Raw genomic sequence first — 9,978 nt, forward strand, 5'->3', positions numbered from 1 at the left:
CAGCCAAAATTTGCTTTATTAAAACTTGAATTCACCATAGCGAATGTGCACGCTTCAGTGACTAGTCCTGAACCGCTTTCTGGCTTGGCACGCACTGCGAGAATACTCAGCAGTACAGTCAATGAGAATTCTTCTACATGTCTATCAACTATTAAAGCCGTAAAAATTTTATTGTTAATGATTCTGAATAACAGTAATATTTAGCTTTTTGGTTTTTACAGCAGCTTGAGAAAATTAAACTCGTTTTAATTATAAAATTTACATTATCATTAACTATACCGTTAGGAGCGGCATCTTTTGGTTTGGTTCAAATAATGTTTCTTGATAGGGTGGTATCATGACATTTCGGTGGCGCTATTGCACTTTCGCACCTCTACCAGTTCCTGTTGTCATAGAGACTTGGAATTGATAGGTCGACAGGGTTGGGATAAAACAAACAAACAATAAGATATAATTTGATACCATTTAATCAGAAATTGCTGAGCCAATGTGACGTGTGCTCTTACTTTCTGAAATGATTGATTTGTCCGAAATTCTAAATAGAAATCATGGGGAATGTGGTCATAACGGTTTGATTAGAATGGCCAAAGAATATTAATTTAAAGAAAAACTAGATATTTTTAACAACTGACTATTAATCATTTGACAAAAATAACAGTTCACACATAATCTACAGGTAATCATCTGAGCATGGTTTCAAATAATTAACCTGTCCAATTAAAATGCTCTAAGGATAATCTCTTTGAAGATGGCTACATAGGATTAGTGGTGATTAGCAAGTAACTTTGACTTCACCAGAATATATTAAATGACCATCACACGCCTTCAAACATGCATTATGCAAGAGCTAAATCTGTCTATTGCAGGTCTTTCTTTAGGCCTGAAATGTTATCTAAATTATAAATTAGACATTAATTAACTTATCCAGACCATAATTGGCATAATCAACTCTCAATGTCATCGCTAGCCTGCGATATTACTGGATTAGGATCCGATTTGCTGCTCAATTTTCATTCATGATTAAATCATGCGTCATGGAGTTACGCAGCCAAGGTTTGATATGGCGCCGCTGAAGGAGCGCTCGGCTGAGCAGGAACTAGCAGGGTTCAGCAGTGTGAGATGAGAAGAGCTTCGACAGAAGAGAACATCTGCCTCACTTCAGGTGACATAATGAGGAACACTTCGTGCACAAGTGAAATAGATTTGGCGGAAAACTGGCGCTTGAAGAATGTCCATGATCCTGTCCATAATATTTTGATGTATTGGACGTTAAATTTGTATCTATTTATCACTACCCCTTTACTCACGAACCAAAGGGTATAGTAAAGGGCATTGTTCTATAGAGTGTATAGTATAGGACCATGTTCTATAAAGGGTATAGTATAAGACCTTGTTCTATAGAGGGTATGTTATACACAGGGTATAGTATAGTATCTTTTTCTATAAAGGGTATAGTGTTGGGCCTTGTTTTTAACAGGAAATTAATGATGTTATAACTTTTATATATTACAGGGAACTAATGACTTTTATATTTTACAGGAAACTAATGTTAAAACATTTCACCAGTGTGTTGTTTGTGATGATATTTTTCAACAACATGATGATTTAGAAAAACACAATAAAATACATGTTAAAGAAGAGAAAACTGATGATGTAGATGAATATTGTCATGTTAAAGAAGAGAAAACTGGTGATATTAAAACAGTTCATGAGTAATTTATGTGATGAGAAATTTAAATCTGACACTGATTTACAGAAACATTGCGAAGTACATCATAAATTAGAGTTTGAATCTTGTAATGGTAGTGAGTTGAAAGCATGTGGTGATGTGAACCAACAGTTAGCTGACTGTCACTGTCATGTAGGCCTACAGTGTGATAGTTATAGTAAATATTTCATCCAGAATAGTATTCGACAGAGATATATTCGAAATCATGCTAGAGCAAAATCTCATGAATGTGATGTTTGTAGTAAATCATTCACAGTCTGGAACCTTAAGGGGGTTGGATGGCTGAATGGTTAGCGTGCGCGCGCTGTATCACAAAGTCTGTCATTGAGTCGACTGGCGTGGTTTCGAATCCCCGGTTGTACGTGGCAAGGAGTTGGGTCGCCTGTCCAACCTCGTGGGTTTTCTCCGGGTCCTCCGGTTTCCTCCCACTGCTAAAGACCCCTACGCGCAAGCGAATTATGGAAATAAAATTAAACCATATGTTAGTCCCGAAATGACCTAGTTTGTGTCGAGTGGACGTTAAACCCCATTTCTCTCTCTCTCTCTCTCTCTCTCTGGAACCTTAAATAAACACATGAGAATTCATATGGGAGAGAAGCCATATAAATGTGATGTTTGTGATAAGTTATTTAGTCGTTGCTATGTTTTACAGAAACACATGAGAATTCATACTGGCGAGAAGCCTTATAAATGTGATGTTTGTTGTAAATCATTTATACAAGTTGGAAACCTACAAAACCACATGATAATTCATTCTGGAGAAAAACGGTATCAATATGATGTTTGTAGTAAATCATTCACACAGCATGAAGCCCTACACAAGCACATGAAATCCCATACTGTAGTAAATTATTCAAACATCGTGGAACCTTACAAGTACACATGAGTATTTATACCGAAGAGAAAGCTTTTGTTTGTACTAAATCATATTCTACTGATCATATTCTACTGATCATATTCTACTAATCATATTCTACTAATCATATTCTACTGATCATATTCTACTAATCATATTCTACTGATTATATTCTACTAATCATATTCTACTGATCATATTCTACTAATCATATTCTACTGATCATATTCTACTAATCATATTCTACTGATCATATTCTACTAATCATATTCTACTGATTATATTCTACTCATCATATTCTACTGATCATATTCTACTGATCATATTCTACTGATCATATTCTACTAATCATATTCTACTAATCATATTCTACTGATTATATTCTACTAATCATATTCTACTGATCATATTCTACTAATCATATTCTACTAATCATATTCTACTGATCATATTCTACTAATCATATTCTACTGATTATATTCTACTAATCATATTCTACTGATCATATTCTACTGATCATATTCTACTAATCATATTCTACTGATTATATTCTACTAATCATATTCTACTGATCATATTCTACTAATCATATTCTACTGATCATATTCTACTAATCATATTCTACTAATCATATTCTACTGATCATATTCTACTGATCATATTCTACTAATCATATTCTACTAATCATATTCTACTAATCATATTCTACTGATCATATTCTACTGATCATATTCTACTAATCATATTCTACTAATCATATTCTACTAATCATATTCTACTGATCATATTCTACTGATCATATTCTACTAATCATATTCTACTGATTATATTCTACTAATCATATTCTACTGATCATATTCTACTAATCATATTCTACTAATCATATTCTACTAATCAACAACCGGAAGACTAGATCACATACTGAAGAAAAGCCTTATAAATTTACTATTTATAGTAAATATGTCATTTCGAATAATAATCTACAGAATCACACGAGAACAGTGTATTTATAGTAAATCTGTAATATCGAATAGTAATCTACAGAAACACATGGGAACAGTGTATTTATAGTAAATCTGTAATATCGAATAGTAATCTACAGAATCACACGAGAACAGTGTATTTATAGTAAATCTGTCATATCGAATAATAATGTACAGAATCACATGGGATCAGTGTATTTATAGTAAATATGTCATTTCGAATAGTAATCTACAGAAACACATGAGATCAGTGTATTTATAGTATATCTGTAATATCGAATAGTAATCTACAGAAACACATGGGATCAGTGTATCTGTAGTAAATCTGTCATATCGAATAGTAATCTACAGAAACACATGGGAACAGTGTATTTATAGTAAATCTGTCATATCGAATAGTAATCTACAGAAACACATGAGATCAGTGTATTTATAGTAAATCTGTAATATCGAATAGTAATCTACAGAAACACATGGGATCAGTGTATTTATAGTAAATCTGTCATATTGAATAGTAATCTACAGAAACACATGGGATCAGTGTATTTATAGTAAATCTGTCATATTGAATAGTAATCTACAGAAACACATGAGATCAGTGTATTTATAGTAAATCTGTCATATTGAATAGTAATCTACAGAAAGACATGAGATCAGTGTATTTATAGTAAATATGTCATTTCGAATAATAATCTACAGAATCACACGTGAACAGTGTATTTATAGTAAATCTGTCATATCGAATAGTAATCTACAGAAACACATGAGATCAGTGTATTTATAGTAAATATGTCATTTCGAATAATAATCTACAGAATCACACGAGAACAGTGTATTTATAGTAAATCTGTCATATTGAATAGTAATCTACAGAAACACATGGGATCAGTGTATTTATAGTAAATCTGTCATATCGAATAGTAATCTACAGAAACACATGAGAACAGTGTATTTATAGTAAATCTGTCATATCGAATAGTAATCTACAGAAACACATGAGATCAGTGTATTTATAGTAAATCTGTCATATTGAATAGTAATCTACAGAAACACATGGGATCAGTGTATTTATAGTAAATCTGTCATATTGAATAGTAATCTACAGAAACACATGGGATCAGTGTATTTATAGTAAATCTGTCATATTGAATAGTAATCTACAGAAACACATGGGATCAGTGTATTTATAGTAAATCTGTCATATTGAATAGTAATCTACATATATGGGGAGAAACAGAATCAATGTGATAGATCATTTTATAATTTACAGCAAGATATGAAAGCCCAGACTTAAATCTAAGGCACATAACACTGTAACGTAGGTATCATTTAATCTTGTGTATTTAGCAATAATAATCAGCTGTTCAAAACTAAAAGTATCCAATAAAAGTATGACAATTTTGATATATATGGAAAAAAGAGACACCCAATTATACTAGAAAAAAACGGGTACCCTGAAAAACATCGATCGATGTGCACTGGACAAAAGTATTTTTGTCCCTTGCCTTTCGAAGAAAGCAGGGGACTATTTAAAGATAACTTTGATTCTATCTGATAGAGAGTGATGGAACTTAGTTTATAGTTGATAATCAGTTTAATTGCTTGATACTTTTGAAAAAAATAAATGTGTGATTAATTAATATGTATCATCTATTTATTTTGAGATTTCAGCGGGGAACATCATCCTCACTATTGGCTTGTCCCAATAATATCCAATAAAAGTATGGCAATTTTGGTATATATGGAAAGTAGAGACACCTAATTATACTAGAAAAATACTGGATACCCTAAAAAAAACTGGACGAAAATGTAAGGGTGTCACGATTAGGGCCGTCAACATCCCTACCCCCTGTAGACCTTTCTTACACTATAGCAACACAACACCCCAACCTCCAGTAGACCTCTCATACACAATAGCAACACAACATCCCTACCCCCTGTAGACCTTTCTTACACCATAGCAACTCAACATCCCTACCCCTGAGAACTTTCTCACAGAGTCACTGAGCTGGTGATGAAACTGAACCTACCAGTGGAATATACCCGGCAGGACGATTTACCCAATACCACCCGAATACCACTCCAATATCACCAAATACTACCCAATACTACACCATCGTCCCACCCTACTTGACAACACACCACCGTTTATGACTGGATATTTACCGAAGTTAATCGAGAATGCTCATTGGGATTTTCTGGCGTGGTTCCCCTTTGTCAGTGGTGCTGGACGGAGGGTCTGACAAGGACAGCTGTTTAGTTGTTCGGATGGGACAGAAAACAGAGATCCCATGTACACATTTGCGTGCAGGTGGAATACGATTTAAGAGTAGGCCGTAGCACCGAGGGCCTGACAAGGACAGCTGTTTAGTTGTTCGGATGGGACAGAAAACAGAGGTCCCATGTACACATTTGCGTGCAGTTGGAATACGATTTAAGAGTAGGCCGTAGCACCACTGTCCGAGCGATATTTCCCTCATAGCACACTGTATGGCGTATGCCCGTCTTCATTAGCCCAGTCAGAGCAGAACAGTGGGACGTTAAACCCCATTTCATTTTTACGAGCATGATTATAGGCCCAATAGGGAGCCACTATGGCTCAGTGAGTAAGATGTTGGCTCGTAATACCTGAAGGTCCTGTGTTCGATCCCTGCGTTGGTCGAGAATATTCATCAGGATTTCCCAGTGTGGTTCCCCTATGTCAGCGATGAAGGTTGAAGGGCTCTGGGCCTGACTAAGGATAAGTCAGTGCTGATAGGTAAGACATTAAACTTCGTTTAATTTCACTGAAGCCAGTCAAACATGACCACCACACCACGAACTGTAGAACACGATCACCACACCACGAACGGTTGAACAGAACACCAAAGGCAAACTGTAGAACACACCACCAAAAGGCAAACTGTAGAACAGTGAACTGTAGAAAAAAGAAATGTGTCCAATTTTGAGGGAGTGCAAATGAAATTATAAGATTTTCTATGCTTCCTTCGATTTCCTCCCACCACTAAAGATCCCTACCCCGAAGCAAATTATTGAAATAAAATTGAAATAAAACTGAACAATATGTTAATCCGGAAATGACCTACTTTCTGTCTTGTGGACATAAGCCCCATATCTCTCTCTCTCCTCTCTCCTCTCTATCTCTCTCTCTCTCTCTCTCAAACACAATTTAAGTTCTATGTAAAACTACAGTTTTTACAGCCAACTCCACCAAAACTAATAAATCTTTAAATTAATTCCTTTTTTTAAGATTTTCTCAATCAACTAACGATCCTATACAAGAGTATTGTAAATTATTTCAAATCTGTAGTATTGTAAACAAATCTACTGAATAAACTCTTTCTTCTCTTATATTTTGTTGAATTCCAATCTATTTCGTTTCGTTTTTTATAGTTCAAAATTTCGTTTTACTTGTCTTTACTACAACATAGATCTGGAAGAGTTGTTATTTGACTCCTGTTCTGAATGGTGTCGGGGATAAGCCAATGAAACGGTCTGTTATGGCGAGCTTTAGGCGTGTTTTGCACGGAACTGTGGGTAATCCACTAGTAACAGCAATGCTGATTGGTTAATCAAATGTGTGACGCCATAGGGTCATAAGTCGGTCTTTTGACCCCTGGCGCGACCTTTCGCTATAACTTGTCAGATCTTCATGTAGTGTAGGCCATCGAAAGTATAAAAAACGAAACGAAATATATAGTTCAGGGTCCTGTTTCACGAAATTTTAACTAAAGATAAAATCCAAATTTTAGTAGATACTTCGATTTTGATTGGTTAAGCACTAAAATCAATCTAATATTATCCAATCAAATTACTAAAGTTTGGATTTTATCTTAGTTAAAATTTCGTGAAACGGGCCCCTGTATTTTAATCAGATTGGTTGAATTCTGTAGAATCACATAAAATACTATAGTAACCTAATTAAAAACACTTATATGGATATACTACTTCTGAATTTATTAACATGCTACGTTTCGATACACATACAAATATCGTTATCAAGCAAATAATGATATTTAACAAAAATGTGGTGCAATATATAGATAACAATTGAAAACCATATAACAATTAAGAAGATGAGAGAAGTAATAATATGGATAAATAATTACAAAGGATAAACAAGATGAAAGAAATGAAATGAAATGAAATGAAATGGGGTTTAACGTCCTACTGTTCTGCTCCTATGCTGGGCTAATGAAGACTGGCATACGCCATACAGTGTGCTATGAGGGAAATTTTGCCCGGGCAGCGGCACTATCGCCTACTCTTATATCGAATTCCAACTGCCAATGGATCTTTTACGTGCATTCCAATGTATACACGGGACCTCGGTTTTTCGTATCATCCGAAGGATTAGACAGCTAGTTCTTGTCAGGCACTCCGTCCTGCATCACTGACAAGGGGGAACCATGCCGGAAGATCTGGGCGAACTTTCTCGGCCAATGCAGGGATCGAACACCAGACCTCCAGGCTAGCGAGCCAGCATCTTACCCACTTAGCCACCTGATCCCCCACAAGATGAAAGGCTGTAATGTATTGATGACAATTAGAAATTATTTGAATTTAGCAGATCCAACTAATAATTATAAGAGATTAACGAGATGAGAGATAGTAGCTAACAATTAAACACTAATTAGCAGGGGAAACCATAACTACGATATCACCTTAGGTGGAAGTGGACGTAAACGGTAAAACTCTAGGAACGAACGAATCTGTGACTGTATGTGATTTACTTGATAACGATATCTGTATGTGTATCGAAACGTAGCATGTTAATAAATTCAGAAGTAGTATATCCATATAAGTGTTTTTTCAATCCATGCAATCATTAAGACTGGAGAGACCACCCGACAGTTGCCATTGGTGTGATGTCGGGTAAAAGCCAAGACGACTATTATAAGGTAATACTGACTGTATAAGTGGGGATTAATATTAATAGTAAATTATAAACGTCTTATAAATTGACAAATATTAAAACAGATTGAATTTTAAATTGACAAATATTTAAATTTACACTTTTCATTTTATTTACAGGTGCTTCGTGCAGTCCATAAACTTCTGCCAGAAGACATAGCCCTGGAAGCGTGTGTTGTTGATTTTGAAGCAGGTTTGTGGCAGGCGTTACGACGTTGCTTCGGAGGTATACGCATCCAGGTCTGTATTTTTTCACTGGACCCAGGCAGTGTTCAAGAAAATCCAAGAAAAGGGCTTTCAGGTACGGTACATAGATTCTTCTTTAAAATTCTACAATATAGATATACATGTTACAATATATTCTTCTTTAATTCTACAATATAGATATACGTGGTACAATATAATCACTAATTTCATACTGTATATAACCAACATTTTAATATTTAATTTCAGACTGTATACAACCAAAAGAAAGAGGCATACGAGTACTGTAGAAAGCTAATGGCGTTACCTGTCATACCAGCACAACATATCGAAGACATGTTTTTTCATCTAAAAGAAAGATGCCCCGAAGATTTCGCGCCCGTCCTTACTTATGTCGAGGAAACGTGGATCCGTTCAAATTTATTTCCCATTGAACAGTGGTGTGTTTTCATGTTGCCATTTTATTTGTTAATTTGTGAGTTATATATTGAATCGTCAAAAATAGAATTAGATATTGTCATGATGTCCAAGGTGTCTTTGAGACGACATCAAAAAAAAAAAAAATACAAGCAGGTGGAGGGAAAGCTGTTTAATATTTGGGAAAGGTACAACGGTGGGGAAATTTCAACAGCAAACTATTAAAAAAAAATATCTTATATATATGGACCAGGGTTCTTAATCCATTTTGAAATGAACCGGCCACGGTTAGGCCTAACGGATAGTCGTCTTTTAAACAACAAACATGTTAGTTTATGCATACTCTATTCACGTCAGTAATTGCATAATTCACTAATTGCATAATGTATTTGGGATAATAATAGCCGAAACTCCGTATAAACAAGACCTTAGTAATTGCATACTTGCATTCATACATCGCTATAATATCGACATTTATCGTCATATTATTTCAGCAACTTACATTGCATATTCCTACTTTTGGACCACCAGCTATGTAAATTTGATTAAATTAATGGCTTGTGTAATCAATTAGCTGAAGTCATGAGTACAGATATTCCGTCTAAGTTGATTCGAAGAATTGTAGAGAGAGAGAAAGAGAAATGGGGTTTAACGTCCACTCGACACAGACTAGGTTTAATTTTGTTTCAATAATTCGCTTGCGCATAGGGGTCTTTAGCAGTGGGAGGAAACCGGAGGACCCGGAGAAAACCCACGAGATTGGACAGGCGACCCTACTCCTTGTCACGTACAACCGGGGATTCGAAACCACGCCAGTTGACTCAATGACAGGCCTCGTGATACAGCGCGCGCACGCTAACCATTCGGCCATCCAC

The 9,978-nt window shown here is 35.3% G+C and overlaps 1 protein-coding gene across 1 annotated transcript in view; it reads right to left on the reverse strand.

Moving 5' to 3' along the window:
- Positions 1 to 9,978, reverse strand: part of LOC126818321 (zinc finger protein 664) — a 312,810-nt gene that overhangs the window by 194,705 nt on the left and 108,127 nt on the right. The window lies entirely within an intron of this gene.

The sequence above is a fragment of the Patella vulgata genome, chromosome 1 (genome assembly GCF_932274485.2).
Source record: "Patella vulgata chromosome 1, xgPatVulg1.2, whole genome shotgun sequence".
Classification (NCBI taxonomy): Eukaryota; Metazoa; Mollusca; class Gastropoda; family Patellidae; genus Patella; species Patella vulgata.